Genomic DNA, 18678 nt, shown 5'->3' on the forward strand with positions numbered 1-18678 from the left:
TGAGATTTTTACAATTGTAAAATATATTCCTTGGCTCCACAAATGTTGGAAATCACTGCTCTTGTCAGATCGTGTATACTAATTAGCCAGGTCAAACCAACATGGCAACATGACAGAAATAATTGGGTGCAAACTTACTGGAATTAAATTACTTTATTGTAATTAAATTACTTCACCCACACCGAAACTTTAGAGCATGATTCGACAGAACGGCAGCATGTTTACGCAAAAACGTTAGTGCTAGCACTAGCTTGCTGGGCTACATAACAGTTTGTTGCCTGCTTGCGAGCCGTATCGTACTAAAAGTACGGGAACATACCTCAAGCAAGCCTTAAACGAACGTCCTCTCCTGAGCAACGGTGACCACCAACACACGTTTTCCCCCATTTTGTTCTTCAGTCGGTGCGATTCACTCTTGTTGTCGTCGCCACGGTAACAAGTGTATCCGGTTGCATTTGCGGTGACAAGATAAAGCCCAATGATCGTACAAAACGGGATGCAGTGGTATCGGAATACAACATTCTATTGCAGTAGTCTGACAGTGTAATCGTGAAAGAGCAAATTTGTATTGTAGTCTGATCCGGGCATTACGTGTTGTCTGTCTCAGACGAGTTGTCTCTCCCACACTGCCGACATGTTGGTTTTTTTTTAATAACTTTATTGGCCGTCAGATAGTTACAGTACTACGTCAAAAGACATGTGACAAGGCTAAAAAAAACTAGCTTTTGGTTTCAAATATACGTTGCACGATGGCGGCGCGGAGTAAATGCCTTTAGCGGAGCTGATCAGAATCAGAATCAGAATCAGAATCATCTTTATTTGCCAAGTATGTCCAAAACACACAAGGAATTTGTCTCCGGTAGTTGGAGCCGCTCTAGTACAACAGACAGTCAATTTACAGAACACTTTGGGGACATAAAGACATTGACAAAAAACAATTGTGCAAAAAGATGCAGAGTCCTCTAGCACTTAGAGCAGTTCGAACGACTAATATTGCAATAGTCCGGTGCAATGACCATTGTGCAAAGGGCGCTGAGACTTCAAGGAGTGTATGCGGTTTAAAGTGACGAGTAGTGCGATCATCTGGGACAATGTTGGTTGTGCAAATGTTACAGATACTCCTCAATCAGTGTGCAAATGGAGCAGATGCTACTCTGGCATGAGTGGCCAGTATATGCAAATAGTGCAGCATGGCGAGACAACTACAGTGAGTGCACGAGTAATACATAATTGGCCCCACAGAAATGTGACAACGAACTCAAGTCAAAAAATTGCCAGCTTGTTGTAATGGAATTATAGGTTTGGTGTTTAAGAAGTTGATCGCAAGAGGGAAGAAGCTGTTGGAATGTCTACTAGTTCTAGTTTGCGTTGATCGGTAGCGCCTACCTGAGGGAAGGAGCTGGAAGAGCCGGTGACCGGGGTGCAGACGGTCCGAGAGGATTTTGCACGCCCTTGTCTTAGTTCTGGCAGCGTGCAAGTCCTCAATGGTGGGTAGGGGGGTACCGACAATCCTTTCAGCAGTTTTGATTGTCCGTTGCAGTCGGAGTTTGTCCTTTTTTGTAGCAGCACCAAACCAGACTGTGATGGAAGAACACAGGACCGATTCGATGACCGCTGTGTAGAACTGTCTCAGCAGCTCCGGTGGCAGGCCGTGCTTTCTCAGAAGCCGCAGGAAGTACATCCTCTGCTGGGCCTTTTTGAGGACGGAGTTGATGTTGTTCGCCCACTTCAGGTCCTGAGAGATTGTAATTCCCAGGAACTTGAAGGTCTCGACGGTTGACACAAGGCAGCTGGACAACGTGAGGGGCAGCTGTGGCGAAGGATTTCCTCCTGAAGTCCACGATCATCTCTACCGTCTTGAGCGTGTTCAGCTCCAGGTTGTGTCGGCCGCACCACAGCTCCAGCCGCTCCGCTTCCTGTCGATATGCAGACTCGTCACCGTCCTTGATGAGGCCGATGACAGTGGTGTCATCTGCAAACTTCAGGAGCTTGACAGTCGGGTTCGCTGAGGTGCAGTCGTTCGTGTAGAGAGAGAAGAGCAGCGGAGAGAGGACACAACCTTGGGGCGCCCCAGTGCTGATGCTGCGTGTAGATGAGGTGGCCTCCCCCAGCCTGACCTGCTGTGTCCTGCCCGTCAGAAAGCTGTAAATCCACTGGCAGATGGCAGGTGAGACGCTGAGCTGGAGAAGCTTGGTTGAAAGGAGTTCAGGGATGATGGTGTTGAACGCTGAGCTGAAGTCCACGAACAGGATCCTCGCGTAGGTCCCTGCACTGTCGAGGTGTTCTAGGATGAAGTGCAGTCCCATGTTGACTGCATCATCCGCAGACCTGTTCGCTTGGTAGGCAAACTGCAGGGGGTCCAGCAGGGGACCTGTGACACTCTTGAGGTGGTCCAGCACGAGACGTTCAAAGGACTTCATGACCACAGATGTCAAAGCGACAGGCCTGTAGTCATTCAGACCAGAGATTGCAGGTTTCTTGGGGACTGGAATGATGGTGGAGCGTTTGAAGCAGGATGGAACTTCGCACATTTCCAAAGATCTGTTAAAGATCTGAGTGAAGACTGGAGCGAGCTGGTCCGCGCAGACTTTGAGGCAGGATGGGGACACATGGTCCGGTCCTGTTGCTTTGTTAATCTTCTGTTGTTTGAAGATGCGTCTCACATCCTGTTCATGGATGGTTAACGCAGAAGTCAGAGGTGTGGTTGTGGTCGCGGGTGCGGCCGGGTGGGTGTGTGGAGTGAAACTGTCCTTTTCAAATCTGCAATAGAAGGTATTCAAGTCGTTGGCTAGTGTGCTATTGTTCTCAGCTTGGGGGGATCGTCGCTTGTAATTAGTCAGCGATTGGAATGCACGCCAGACTGATTTCGAGTCGTTCGCGCTAAACTGTTTTTCCAACTTTGCTGCATAGATCCTCTTTGCAATGTTAATTTCTTTAGTAAGCTGGTTTCTAGCTCGATTATACAGGGCCCTGTCCCCGCTCTGATATGCAGCTTCCTTAGCTTGGCGAAGCTGCTTAAGTTTAGCAGTGAACCACGGCTTGTTGTTGTTGAATGTCCGAAATGATTTTGTTGGTACACAACCCTCTTCACAGAAACTGATATAGGATGTGACAGTGTCCGTATATTCATCCATCCATGAATTTTCAAAGACACTCCAGTCTGTGCAGTCTAAACAGCTTTGAAGTTCCATCTTGGCTTCATTGGTCCACTTTTTGACTGTTTTCACTGTAGGCTTCGCACATTTAAGTTCTTGCTTGTACGTCGGTATTAAGTGAATTAAGCAGTGATCAGACGAGCCCAGGGCTGCACGAGGTATAGCACGGTATGCGTTTTTTACCGTAGTGTAGCAGTGGTCTAAAGTATTATTTTCCCTGGTAGGACAGTCGATGTGCTGCTTGTATTTAGGGAGTTCGTGGTTGAGTTTAGCTTTGTTAAAGTCCCCGAGAATAATGAGGGGTGAGTCAGGGTGTTTTTTTTCAATTTCGTTGACTTGTTCGGCGAGCGTTAGCAATGCGGCGTTCGTGTTAGCTTGCGGTGTAATATAGACTCCAGCCAGTATAAACGATGCAAACTCACGTGGCGAGTAAAATGGTTTACAGTTCAGAAACAGCGACTCCAAATGCGGGCTGCAGTGTGTGCTGAGCACCGTGACGTCCGTACACCATTTTTCGTTTATATGGAGGCATATCCCGCCGCCCTACGTTTTTCCCGATGATTCCATGTCGCGGTCCGCTCGATGAATGTTGAAGCCGGGAAGCGTGACGGCGCCATCGGGTACAGCGTCGCAAAGCCAGGTCTCCGTGAAGCACATGGCCGCGGAACGTCCGAAGTCTTTACTGGTCTTTAACAGAAGATGAAGCTCGTCCATTTTGTTGGGTAGGGAGCGTACATTCACGAGGTGGATCGACGGGAACGCCAATCTGTGTCCTCTCTTGCGGAGTTTCACCTGAATGCCGGCCCGTTTCCCTCTGTGGCGCCGCTTCCGTCTCCATGCGCCGAAAACCGCGGACGCCGCTCCGGTGAGTAACTCGGGGAAAAAACTGAGCGGATTTTCGAAAGTTGGTGACAGAAAGTCCGGAGTAGCCTCCTTGATGGTTAGCAGGTCTCCCCTTGTGTAAGTGAGTCGTGTAAGGTCTCCAAAGACGGACGAAAAACACAAAAACAAAGACAATACTAGAGAGCGCGTTACCGAGGCGACCACACTGGTAGGTGCCATCTTGGATTTTGACGTCAATGACGTCATTGATCAGATCGGCGAATTATGACATTAAAGCAGATCAGCATAAAATGCTAAATATCGGCCGATACCGATCAGGCCGATCAGATCGGTGTTAAGTCTGCTGTTAAGTCAGTATGGTGTATCGGGACTCTAATGTTTTTATCATGTCCCGAAAACCCTCAGTCTTTAACAATAAACCGGGAAATTGAACCGTTATTATCTTTCCAAGTTGTGCGTGACTTTTGGCTGGAAGAAGTCTTGCACGTCTGTGTCTTTGTCTGTCCATGTATTTGTGCTAGCCGTGCTAGCCTCCTCATCGCCAGTTTCCCCATGCTGTCTCACAGAGTGTGTAGATTTTTCAATACGACCGGTGTACTTTAGGGCAGTTTTACAGTCTTTGCATATGGCAACTCCATTATTGTTATAAAATCTGAATTTCTTCCACACTTTGGATTTTAAACTTGCTGCGAGTGTTATGGTAAATGGACTTTATCTTCACCATCACAGTGCCCAAAGCACTTTACAAAGCCTCACATTCACCCACTCACACACTCATTCATATACCAATGGGCGACTGCTGCCAAGCAAGGCGCTTCCAGGCCCACTGGGAGCAAATTAGGGTTGAGTGTCTTGCCCAAGGACACTTCGACATGCGAACAGTCTGCGTCAGGATTCGAACCGGTGACCCTTCGGTCAGTCCACGACCTGCTCTACCTACTGAGCCACAGCCGCTCAGCCGTGTTCTGAATCATTTCATTTCCTCCATATTAGTCATTATTTCCCCCAAAGTATAAAGAATATATGCCTCTGAATATAGTGTTATTCTGTCTATATGTGTTGCTGCACAGTTTGTGTTCAAATATCAGGTGATGGTTAGTGTTAACTGTCATAATACCGCCATGTAGATCCTATTTGGTAGCCTGCGTTTGGCATTTGCGTTGTGTGTTCGCATTAAGCTTACGAGACTATACTTTGACAAAGCTTTGTGGTTGTTTTTACATACACAAGGTGCAATTCTCTTTGTTTTATCTTTCAATTGACAGCAAACCTCAACTGGGAGTGGAATTAAACACCTTCAAGCCTCTTTTTTGAAGAGATATTCATGATAATTATCATTCATTATCGATATTCATTATCTATATACATATATTCATTATCTATATACATGCATGTATATAGATAATACAATATCTTGTATATATCATATGCATACAGTTTGTTTTTGGCACTCAAATGTGTTTAAAGCGTGAGAGATTGGTAAAAATGTTTAAAAACATGTTTTCTATGATATATTTCATCTCGACAGTACTCCAAAACATGAAAACATATCAAAAAGCTCAAGTTTTCTGAGTTCGAACCTCCAGGTGCTTGGGTAACGCCTTAATCGTTTCAAGCGCTTTGGCTAAACTAGCCTTTCACATGCCATTAGAAGCCTCCAAGTCCCTCCTCCTATGGGTCTTTGAGGCCTGATGGCAGGATATAGAGGCCACTGTCAACACGCAATTAACAACGGGTTGGCCCCAGAAGGCCCCCAAAAAATCTTAAAGGCCTCTTTTCAACACATGGTGCTTTGTTGCGAGTGGAGAACGGAGGTGAGGGAAAGCCATGTTGTGCTTGAGTAACAAGATGGAGACGGGCAGGTCCAGATAGAAAAAGAAAAGCCAAGGAAAGGAGAGCGCGTTCATTATTCATCCTGCTGGTGTCAAATAAAGCCTTTCATCGGGCTTTGGTAAACACTACCTGCCTCCTCCTTTCCACTCCCTTCCTCTGCCTCTAAGTGGTTGTCCATCTTCCCCTTGTTTGACAGGGTCACCACTACGTGGGGGGAGAGACGCGGAAGGGGTACCGCCTGCATGTACTCTCGATACCCACTTTTTTTATCTTCACGTTGTTTCTTACGTCAGCGCCCGGATGAGCTAAACCATCACGCGTGTAATGGAATGTCTTAATGACATTGGAGGAGTCTGACTTGTTCATCATGGTCTTTAAAAGCTTTTGAAACAAACCCGCAATGAGTGTCACGGACGAGCTCATTTGTCAAGTTTTTGAGGGGCAAATAAAGTTAGCATCGTTCATCAGAAATAACAGTTCATAAAACCCATCTGTCTTGGATTCTTGCTTCTGATTGGGGCTCATTTAGGCAAATTCCGTACTAGGAGTTTGTCAAAGGATGAGCCCTAGAATTTGCCCGAATGGGTTCTTTCAAAGTAAAATGGCAGACTTTCCTGTGTAATTTTGAACGTACCCAGCAAGATACCTGCATTTTGATCACAATCTTTGCTTTTTCATCCACAAACACATTATGAATATACTAAAGTATTGATGTAAAGTGCAATATTTGATGCTTTATATACACTAATTATTTGGCATGGGGTGGCACAGCGGCCGTTGGGTGTCTCACTTGCGTAAAATGCCAAAAATGTATTTTTAGTGTGAGTGAAAGCTCGTGTGCATTTAGATTGGCTGTAAACCGTGGCGTTGCGGCGGTGTCCACCGGCGATTACGAACAGTTTCTGACTCATCAGCCACTCATTAAAACAGCTGCCAAACCACACACACTGCGCAACAGTTCAGTCGGGTTCGGACCTGCCGCTCAGTGTGTGGCAGCCTTAAGTGAAACTGGCTTAGAAAGGTTGAATTAAAGAAAAAAAAAAAATACACTGAGTTTTTGGAGGCAAATCCTCCAAAATATCCAACTTTGACATCATGCTCCACCCACATGAGATGGCGTAGGCAAAAACAATTTGGCAAAGCATCATCTGTCAAGGGTACCTGCTTCTGATGGGGGCTCATTTGCCTTAATTTCCCAGTAGGAATTTGTCAAAGTACAAAATGGCTGTTTTAAACCAAAATGGATGACTTCCTGTTCAGGCAAGACTTCCTGAGACTTTTTCGCGGGTTCTGTTATGATAGACATGTCCGACCAGTTTTGCGATGATCAGTGAAAGTTTCTCGTGGGCCCTACTGGATGCTAGTATATATACTATATGGCCAAAAGGATTCGCTCACCTGCCAGATATGAATTTAAGTGACATCCCATTCTTAATTCATAGGGTTTTTACTATGACCTCAGTCTACCCTCTGCAGTTGTAACATCCGAAACTCTTCTGGGAAAAATTTGTCGTTGAAATTTATTTACCAAATGGCAGACCGCTGCCCTAAAACACATACAGGATACACACCCTTGCCAGAACTAATGAGTTCTTGGGCATTTTGAGGCCCCCAAAAGGCGATTCCATTAGTGAGAAGAATAATAATAAACAGCAATTTCAAGATAATTGGCTGGCGCAAGAGAAAAAAACTACTTCAGCCATCACTTCATCATGTCACATTAGAACGAATGACTCACTAATGAATGAGAGACTGTATTGTGTGTGCGTGTGTGTGTGTGTGTGTGTCTGTGCATGTGTGAGTGTGTGTGTGTTTGTGTCTGCGCATGTGCGCGTGCGTGCATGTGCATTTGTAGTCTCCTGTGGGGATGAGTGACAGGTACACATAAGGATTCCGGAACTCCCGGCTCATTCCAGAAAAGCCCTCAGAGTCACAAAGCAGCACTGGAGAAAAGGGACATAGAAAGACGATGAAGAAGAAGAAACAAAGCGCAGGAGAGTCATGAATAGAGAGCAGCTGGTTTTGTCATCAATTCTTTCTCGTAAATAAGTCAAACAATATCCATACCGCCTGTAGGCCATTTTTCCTAAGCTAAAAATCAAAGCTCAAGACAATGTCGTTAGGATTTTTGTTACAGTATATCAAGTGTATAGCAATAGATTCATTGGATTGAAACACACAAAAAAGGATCCCATACTATATAATGGATTGGAGTATACATAAATATACAGAGGTATCTTGGAGTAATCAAGAAGCTATGCTAGGGGTTAGAAGGTTCTGGGAAAGGGTTAAGGTACCGGTAAGAGGATAGGAGTTGGGGAAAGCATTGGGGATATTGGGATAAGGGTTCGGGATCGAGACAGCATTAGGGAACTGGGGTTACTATTAGAGGGTTAGGGGATTGGGATAGGGGACTGATTCGAGGGTTGGTGTTAGGTATTATGGGTAGAGTTAGGGATATGGTTTCCAGCAGGGGTGTCAAACATACGGCCCGGGGGCCGGATCCTGCCCGGGAGGACGTCCGAACCGGCCCGCCAGGTGTTTGATTCTTTTTTTACTTCTGGGATAAGTCCAAAATGTTAAAAAAAAAAACACACATACAAATCAAAAACTATCAATCCCTGTATTGTACGCTCGAAGGTGCTGTTGATGCTGATGGTGCGCTGTGGTAGACAAGATTCAGAACTAACAGCAGATGGCAGCATACTGGATCTGTAATGGCGTGTTGTCCTATTATTTTTCTGTTTTCCTGTTGTTGACCGTGACCCCTAATCAGCTATGTCTCTCTCAAAAAAGAGAAAAGTGGACATTGAGTGTAGGATTTTCCAAGAAATATTTACTAATTCCTATTTCTTTACGGAGGTAAATGGAAAACCTGTGTGCTTGGTGTGTGTGCAACAAGTCGCTGTGCTCAAGGAATATAATCTTAAGCGCCACTATGAGAGTCGGCATGGCGAAAAATCTAACAGCTTGAATGGAGAATTGAGAACACAGAAGATAAACTAATTGTTGCATGGTCTGAAGAATCAGCAGTCCATTTTCACCCTGAGTCGAGAGATCAGCGATGCAGCCGTGAAAGCCAGCTACCTAATTGCGAGCAAAATAGCATTAGCGTCAAAGCTGTACTCTGACGGTGAGTTTGTCAAAACATGCATACTAAAGGCTGCAGAAATTGTGTGTCCTGAGAAACGACAAACTTTTGCCAACATCAGCCTGCTAAGGAAATCAGTGGCCGAATGAATTTCTGAACTATCGACAGATTTGGAAAACCAACTGAAACGCAAAGTTGAGTCATTTGTGGCATTTTCTGTCACCATGGATGAGCGCACTGATATTACCGATGTCGCCCAACTGGCCATATTCATTCGAGGCGTTGATGAGACTTTGACTATCACGGAGGAGTTTCTGGAGTTGGTGCCTATGTTAGACACCACAACAGCCGAGAACATTTTCAGCGCTGTCGTAGATGTGCTGGACAGGGTAGGAGTGGACTGCTCTCGCGCTGTCAGCCTGGATACAGACGGTGCACCATCAGCGGTCGGGAAAAAAGCCAGGTGTTGTCACAAAGTTCAGAGAGAAAGTGGTCAAGCCGAGGTGCTGTGCTAAAGCGCTTCTTTGAGCTACGCGAGCAAATTCATGATGAAAAAAAGCCAAGCCTGTCATGGAATTACAATGAGAAAAATGGTTGCTGGACCTTGCATGTATGGTTGATACCACAGAGCATTTGAATAATATGAACAAAATGTTGCAAGGGCGGCAATAAATTGTCACACAGTATTATGACAGCATACGTGCGTTCAAGTTAAAGCTTGCATTGTGGGCCACGCAGCTGACAAAGAGTGACCCTGCTCATTTTCCCCGTCTAAGACAGGTACGCACAGCCAACCGTTCTGCTGAGAAAGATAAAGACAAGATTGCGGGATTGCTGTCGGAGTTTGAGAGACAATTCCAGGTATTTAGCGAACTCGAGACAGAATTTGCAGTGTTTCGCTTACCATTCTCTGTCAAAACGTCTGATGTGCCCACCGACATGCAACTTTGAAATAATTGATTTGCAGTGTGATTTACCATTGAAGGACAAATTTGCTTCTGTGGGCTTAGACACATTTTATCAATATCTCCTTCCAGGGTACCCTAAAATAACAGCTCTGGCTGCAAAAATGCTGTCCATGTTCGGGACTACCTATCTTTGCGTGTTTTCTCAGTAATGAATGTATATAAAACAAAGCTGTGCTCCAGGCTTACACATAAGCACTTGAATGACATTCTAAAATTGGCAGCTACTCAGGACATGGTGCCTGATATTGATACACTTGTGCAGACTAAAAGATGCCAAGTTTCAGGGGCAAATACAAAGCAACACTAAATCCTGTGAAAGGCTACTTTAAATATTATTTGCACACTAAATAACAAGTACAAATGAACAATTTACTCCTGTTAATACTGTGAAATTCAGTGTTAGTTACAGATTTAGAGTTTGGTTGGGACTGTTGTTTTGTTTCGTTCAGTTCATTAAATTAATAAAAAATTGTCATATACTTGTGTTTATTCGCACTAAAGTTTTGACTACTTTGGTAATTATGCTATACGTTTTGTGGTTCGGCCCCCTTGGGATCAAATTAGGTCATATGCGGCCCTCGGAATGAAGAAAATGAGTTTGACACCCCTGGTTTAGAGTTTAAGATTTGGGGTTTGGGTTTTGGGGCTAGGATAAGAGGCCAAGGGTAGGGTTCAGTGCTGAGGTTAGGGTTGATATTCACTCAAAATGTCAAACTGAGAGGCATGCGGATCGAAAACGTCTTCCAAATGATCCCCAGAAGTGCACACAACATCCATGTACAAGGTGCATCCTATCCAGTGAAATCATATCTTTAAAACAAGTCCCTCAGTGACTATTTGATATAGAACGTACAAACAACCTTCCTTTTAATACTGTAGCACCCTCAAAAGAGATCAAATTACAGTGCAAATGCATCCCAATGTTTTGTCTTTTTCAGGGTTGATTAGATTGACGAGTCTAGCAGACAATAACCACGACAGAAGCCATTTCCGTGGCGGAGGTGATTCGACACTATCTTCTTCCTGAGAAAATCTATTTGTTCTTTTCTTGATTTGTTTATTGTATCTCCTTCGTGCGTGTGTGCATGCGTATGTGTGTGAGCTTGAGCATATTTGGTCTACAAGCGGTCCTAAATTGTTTTTACCCAACCACAAATCAGACATGAGATCTCTCAGCCTTCAACATTCAGGCCATGAAGAAAGCTGCTATTCGCCAACTGTGTCCGCAGATGTGAAACTCAACCCCCGCTCTGAGGTGTCTACTGCAGTCATTCCCACACAGACACACACACACGCTCATGCAGTTTATTTTGGCGGGCCGCCCAAGTGTTTTCACGGCGACTCAAATAACCCGTCGGCTTATTAAGACATTTCTACGACTTGTTTTTTTATCTGTTCACTGAGACTCACATGATTGAATAGTGGACACTCACCCATTGTTTGATTACTCGATAGCAACAAAATGGGAGGATTATTTGTCCAGAACTCGTAGTAGTGGACGATAAATTGAACAGGAGCACAAGATCATCTAATTCTACGTAAAGTGTAAAAATGGACAGCTCGACATCCACATGTGCAAGCCAAACGAATTAGACATGCCAAAGGGTTTGTTCCACAGATGCATACGGGAAAGCATAGACATAAACTCTTGGGAAAAGGACAGGCTGGACCAAGGCTGTTTGTGTCACACCCTTTAGCTGACAATCAGATCGTGTAAAGTGCGTAATGTCACCGCAATTTTGATCCAACACATCCATCCATCCATTTTCTACCGCTTATCCGAGGTCGGGTCGCATTGGCAGTAGCTTTAGCAGGGATCCCCAGACTTCCCTCTCCCCAGCCACTTCATCCATCTCTTCCGGGGGGATCCCGAGGCGTTCCCAGGCCAGCCGAAGGATGTACTCTCTCCAGCGTGTCCTGGGTCGTCCCCGGGGTCTCCTCCCGGTGGGACGTGCCCGGAACACCTCACCGCGGAGGCGTCCGGGAGGACATCCGAATCAGATGCCCCAGCCACCTCATCTGGCTCCTCTCGATGCGGAGGAGCAGCGGCTCTACTCGGAGATCCTCCCGGATGACCGAGCTTCTCACCCTATCTCTAAGGGAGAGCCCGGACACCCTGCGGCGGAAACTCATTTCGGCCGCTTGAATCCGGGATCTTGTTCTTTCGGTCACGACCCACAGCTCGTGACCATAGGTGAGGGTAGGAACGTAGATCGACCGGTAATTCGAGAGCTTCGCCTTTCGGCTGAGCTCCTTCTTTACCACAACGGATCGATACAAAGTCCGCATCACTGCAGACGCTGCACGGATCCGCCTGTCGATCTCCCGTTCCATTCTTCCCTCACACGTGAACAAGACCCCAAGATACTTGAACTCCTCCACTTGTGGCAGGATCTCATCCCCGACCTGGAGAGGGCACGCCGCCCTTTTCCGACTGAGGACCACGGTCTCAGATTTGGAGGTGCTCGGCTGCGAACTGCTCCAGTGAGAGTTGGAGGTCACGGCTTGATGAAGCCAACAGAACCACATCATCTGCAAAAAGCAGAGATGCAATACTGAGGCCACCAAAGCGGACCCCCTCTACGCCTCGGCTGCGCCTAGAAATTCTGTCCATAAAAGTTATGAACAGAATGATGCTATGCTGTGGAATTCAATGAGTTTTCCCACAAAATAAAATTCTGTTGTTTTCAATTTATGAGTACTTTTGTAAACACCTGGCTCACAATTGACAATAGTGAGGCAGAGTGCAATATGCTTAAAGAAAAATAAATCAACCTTTCACAACTGTTTACAAATTGAAAATAAATCAAAACTCTTATTGGTACTGCTGTATACAAACACCATCCTCACTGTCATTATAATAACAGTCATGATAGTCCATCCATCCATCTTCTTTACCGCGTCTCCTCACTAGGGTCACGGGCGTGCTGGAGCCTATCCCAGCTATCTTCGGGTGAGAGTGGGGGTACACACCGAACTGGTCACCAGCCAATCGCAGGTCACATAGAAACAAACAACCATTTGCACTCAGATGAGCAATTTAGAGAGAATCAACCTACCACGCAAGTGTTTGGGATGTGGGAGGAACCTGTAGTGCCCGGAGAAAACCCACGCAGGCACGGGGAGAACATGCAAACTCCACGCAGGCGGGGCCGGGGATTGAACCCCGGTCCGCAGAACTGTGAGGCAGACGCTCTAACCAGTCGGCCACCGATAGTAAAATAACTTTGCTATGGTGAGAAATTTAAACCAGAAAAAAGATTTCAATACTCAAAAGAAAATGATCAAATTCAGTGCACAAATGCACACACATTAGTCAATGACTCTGCAATCTCCTGCTTCTTGTACAGAGCAGGGATTACTTTCTCTGTGAATAGCTTTCTATTTGGTATTTTGACGTGAAAGAGGTATTGAAGTCTATAGAGTGTTATTTTCACACTTTGCTCACAACTCTTCAGGCTGAATCTGAACATGAAGCGGGGTGGGTGGTGGTCCGGGGCACTTACAAACATCTTCTTATTCACACCATGCTGCCGCCTCATGTGTGTAATAAGATTCATTGTGCTGCCTGTGGACTTAACAGCACAGTGGTACATTCTGCAAATTGTGTTTGTTTTGTCAAGTTGTCTGTCTCTCCTGCAAAGTCCCTAGTAATGTTGCCACACTTTCGATTTGAAATTAGTCTGTATATATATTTCTTCTGTTTCTTCCATCCTTAACGTATGCAAATTTGTTGTGATGCGCCTCTTAACCAGCCCCACAATGTTCAGCTTGTCTCACATGACCAACCTCCCATACTTCCCAAAGGGAGTCAGCATTCATAAAGTTATCGTCATCGTCTGTGTAAGATACTACTGCATCGGCGCAGTAGTGGTTCACGTTTCTAAAATGACAAACACTTATTAAAGGGAGGTGGCACGGTTGGCGACTGGTTAGCACATCTGCCTCACAGTTCTGAGGACCCGGGTTCAAATCCGACCTCACCTGTGTTGAGTTTGCATGTTCTCCCCGTGCATGCGTGAGTTTTCTCCAGGTACTTCGGTTTCCTCCCACATTCCAAAAACATGCATAGCAGGTTAATTGAAGACTCTAAATTGCCTGGCAGTGCGAATGGTTGTTTTTTTTCATGTGCCCTGCGATTGGCTGGCGACCAATTCCGGGTGTACCCCACCTCTCGCCCACAGATGGCTAGGATAAGCTCCAGCACACCCGCGACGCTAGTGAGGATAATGAATGAAAAAAATTAATGAATAAATGAATAATTAAATGGATCATACCTTATCCATGCAGCAACGTAAAAATCGTCATATCTTGATTTCATTCCAAAATTGCATCGATTCACGGCGGCTGTACCGATGCATGTGCATCATGCTTGTGTGTTTCTGTGTATCGATACATAATTAATCTTCTCATCCCTACTTCAGGATAAGAAAAGTAAAAGCTTAGCCATCTTGAACGCGCCGCAATTTTTTTTCCTTTTGCATTTGAATTTGTTGTCAAATGGCATTCCTATTGAGTGCCATTGAAACAGAAAGGATAACAAAATTCAGCCAAAGACAAATACATTGATTCATGGAAAGATGACAGTCAGCAGCGTTGTACTCAAGTTACTCAACACGCAGATTTATGGTAGTTGGACGGATGGATTATTTTATAACGTCTTGCTTTTGACAGAGAATTGGAGTAACGTTCAACAATATTGGAAACTGCTATTTGTCAGTAGTTTTCCTATGAAAAGAACAGCAAAGTTCAGCCAAAGACAAATTTACCCATAAAGTAGACATAAATTTGGGAAAAGGACGAAGGTCATTTGTGTCATACCCAATAAGATCGAGTAAAAAAACCTAACATTGGTGTGGCAGGCGCTTTCTGGTCCGCAGAAGTTGAAGCGGGGCAACTAGACTCTTCTTGGTTGTTGACAAGTTTTTGTTTCGTATTGAAATAAAATCCATGAACCTATCCAATCCCGAATGCATGATGGTTTGTTTTAAAAAAATTGCTTCTTCGCCAGGGGTTGCACAACTTCAGACTAATGTGACAGAAGTCAAGTCAATGTCGACTAGTCGCTGATGACACCAATTATATTTTTTCAGTACAGTACGATATATAGATTTTTATTTATTTTTTTTAAATCACAGGGGGAGGGAATTCTTTGCAATAATCGATATTCACTGACAATGGGACAGCTCATAACATTTATGCAGCACACGCTAGAACACAAATACATCAATGTGAGATGGTTGAAGGCTCGTCCACTGTCACGTGACAGTATTTCCAGCCAGAGAATAAAATCCTCACGGTCGGCATGCTTGCTGTTGGGAAATATAAATAACATTTGCACAAGTTGGCCAAACAAGTAAACCTGCCCTTGTTCTTGGCCGAAGATCTTTTGAAAAACGTGTTCCAAACGGACTTTTTTTCCCCTTTAACTGGTTCTCGTTCTGATTAGCAATGCTGCACATTCAGAAACAGAAGACAATCTAAATCAATTAGGGTGATGGACTAATTTCATTCAGCTCAGTCATGTGGTGCTACAAGCAGCTCTGCCTCCTCCTCAAGCCAATAACACCTGATTAGCGATTAGTATGTTCTGCTCAAAGGTGACAAAAGCTACACTATGGAAGCATCTACGCTAATCTCTATAATTGTGCTTCTCACTCTGGCGCGACCATTTTTAGCGCATGGGCTGAGGAAAAATATTGGTTTGGACCCTAAGTTCAGAATTCAACTTTTGATCTTCCTGGTCCAATATTTCAAAAACAATAAATACCAAAGCCGAGAAAAGTACAAGCATACGCAAGTGAACCGTGCTGCACTTTTTTCCCACTGCTCCCATTTCAATTAGTTGGCAAATGGCATTCCTGTTAAGTGCCACGGAAACAGAAAGGATAACAAAGATCAGGCAAAGATGAATACACTGATACTTGGATAGACGACGGTTAGCAGGGTTGTACTGAAGTTACTCATCTTACGGATTTACGATAGTCGGACAGATGGATTAGTTTATAACATATTGCTTTTGGCAAAGCTGGAATAACATTCAAGAAGACAATATATCCGCAACCATTCTGTCAAGCATAAATAAGTCAGGCCTACAATTGTGAATTGTGAATAAGCGGAATATGATGCCACCTCTATCAGATAAATCATGACTAAAGTGCGGCAAATAGTCACTCGCCTGCTATTTTTACCATATGGGACATTTTATTCTTGTGATACCATCATGACATATTGTTCTTTGGTGGTGGCATGCAAACATCACATTGAGAAACAATGGGCATACACCGGCCAGGAGCCAATGTTGTGCCATGGCAAATATATAAAGACCCAGTTTAGAACCCAAAGTATGCAAGTGTGCTCCTACAGTCGACGTATAACCAAGTACGAGGCGACAACACCAAAAGGTGTTTTGGTTTTTAGTAACTTTGTCGAGGTTGCGCTAATTTCATGCTCTTTTCCCGGAATACAGTGCGACCGTTTCCTTCGTGGTTTACTACGTCTGACCTTGATTAGTCACAGAGCACCTCGACACTGTCGCTTTCTTTTGTGAGATTGTTTGTCATAATAAAATGTCACGTCCCTGACGCTTCCAAAAACATTGCTTGCAATCGCCTGTTTACATCTAGAAGGCCCCGTGATGAGTGGTGTTTATTCCAAGACTGCTAGACCATGGCTCGACTCATCCATCCGTCCATTTTCTATAGCCTTGTACTCATTAGGGTCAATCATTCGCACTCACATTCATATCGATGGACAATTTAGTCTTCAATGAACCTAACATGCATGTTTTTGAAATGTAGGACGAAGTCGGAATACACGGGGAAAAAAACGTAGTCGAACACTTGGATTCAAACCCAGAACCTCTCGATTGCAAGGCATATGCACTAACCACTACGGCTCTATCTCCCTTTATTTGTACAAATGCATTATCATAATATGAACATTTTCAAATCCAAAACACTTCATACGGAGGGACCTTTGAACTCTGATGTGAACATCATCTTTACAGGTGCCTGTACTGTTCAGCATGTCAATTGACTGTTGTCGTACTAGAGCGGCTCCAACTACCGGAGACAAATTCCTTGTGTGTTTTTTGGACATACTTGGCAAATAAAGATGATTCTGATTCTGATTCTGATGTGGTGTGCAGATTAGGGCTGAGAAATATGGATGAAAAATGTATCACAATATAGTATTTCATATCAGTCAATATCGATAAATATCGATTTTTTTTTTTACCTGTTCAAAATAAGGACCAAGAGAAAAAAGGCTGAGTTTATATAATTTTATTTGAAAATATACTCTTTAACCTTTGAAAAGAGGTCAAGACAACTATTATGCCTGATTTTTATTTTTATTTTTAATTAAAATAATCCATTTGGTATCACAAGACAAGAACAGCCTGGGGGACAGTCCAGTTCTGGGGGACACTAGACCACGCCAGGACTCCACCAAAAGAAGGTCCATACAGATCTGATGTTGTATTTCAAAATAAAAGTCTTCTGAAATCTGCATATTTAACCGTAAATTTAGACCTAGTAGAGTCCTGGGGTGATACCTAAGAGGTGATTTTTAATAATTCTGTTAAATAAAATATAATTTCAGTCATATATGCAGATTTCAAATAAACCTTTATGTTTTAAATACAGCTTCGCTTCCTGGGTGCATTTCTGGGAAGGTCTACTTTCTTCCAGAAGTGGACTGGTTGTGTGATAACAGAGAGATTATTACATATAATTATTTTCAATCCAAAGCATTGATGTCCATGTATTATTTGATCAGCTTTTATTTTAAAGGTGGTCCCTTTGCAATGTATTGGTGGTGTTGGTGGTGTGTTACCATACTGCATAGTATGTACATTACAGTTGTTGTTGCAGCTAGCTAGCTAACAGTCAGTCACTGAGATAGTAAAGTAAGTCGAATTCCCAGACTTTGTAGGGACAATAATCCTGCATAGTTTACAGACAGCATCATTTGTCTCATTCTTTTATTTTTTTATTTTTTTTATAGACAGAAGTTCTGAGACACCATGGCGAAACATTAAAATTGTTACTGTGTATGTTTCTCAGAAGGTCATTTCTTGATTACAAAAGAGCGAGTGAGTTTGATGACCGTAACCAAATTTGCTAAGCTGTGCCGTGATAGGTCGAGAGGCTGAGGGTGGATCCCAATTCTCTTCCTAGCTTCTCCCTCCTCCATATAGGTCGACAGCAAACCGTCAAAAAGAGAAATGAGATGAGCCTTAAAGCCTCTGTAGCCTCCTGCAGAATGCCTTGCAGCTTGGTTTTTGTCCAGATTCTTTTTTCTGTCGAACATTTATTGGAACGTATTTTCTATTGATAGTGATCACGTCTATCGCAATACATATTGTTATTAGTTTATTGCCCAGCCCTAGTGCAGATGTTTCATTGAAAAGGTAATTACTGTATTTCTTTAAATAAGAGGACCTATTCTGTTTTAGGAAAGTGGGGAAGAAACCAGAGTACTCAGAGAAAACCCACGCAAGTGTGGGAACATAATTTCCACACAGGAAGGGCTGGGCCAAGGTTCGAAAACAGAACCTGAGAACTATGAGGCAGATGTGGTGACCACAAGCTCACAATGCTGCTGCTGATTCACTATTTTTTAAAATTTCATTAGGTTACCTGTCTTTTCTCCATTAATAACGGTATCGTGAAAAACTGCAAAAAAAAAATAAAAAATTAAAAAATTAAAATAAAATAAAAAACAGCGTTGTACGCATCAGTCGTGACAAGACACGCTAACAAATAACCACGAAAGACAATGA

At 43.9% G+C, this 18678-nt stretch overlaps 1 protein-coding gene across 3 annotated transcripts in view; it reads right to left on the reverse strand.

Moving 5' to 3' along the window:
• The window catches only part of LOC133400080 (bone morphogenetic protein receptor type-1B-like), a 96461-nt gene that overhangs the window by 13664 nt on the left and 64119 nt on the right, over positions 1–18678 (reverse strand). Inside the window, exon 1 of one of the 3 annotated variants that reach the window (XM_061672308.1) lies at positions 320–628. The exons of the other annotated variants lie outside the window; for them this stretch is intronic. The gene's annotated coding sequence lies outside the window, so the exon portion shown is untranslated. Of the gene's footprint in view, positions 1–319; positions 629–18678 lie in introns of those variants that run through there. 3 annotated transcript variants of the gene reach the window in all.

This window comes from Phycodurus eques, chromosome 3 (assembly GCF_024500275.1).
Source record: "Phycodurus eques isolate BA_2022a chromosome 3, UOR_Pequ_1.1, whole genome shotgun sequence".
Classification (NCBI taxonomy): domain Eukaryota; kingdom Metazoa; phylum Chordata; class Actinopteri; order Syngnathiformes; family Syngnathidae; genus Phycodurus; species Phycodurus eques.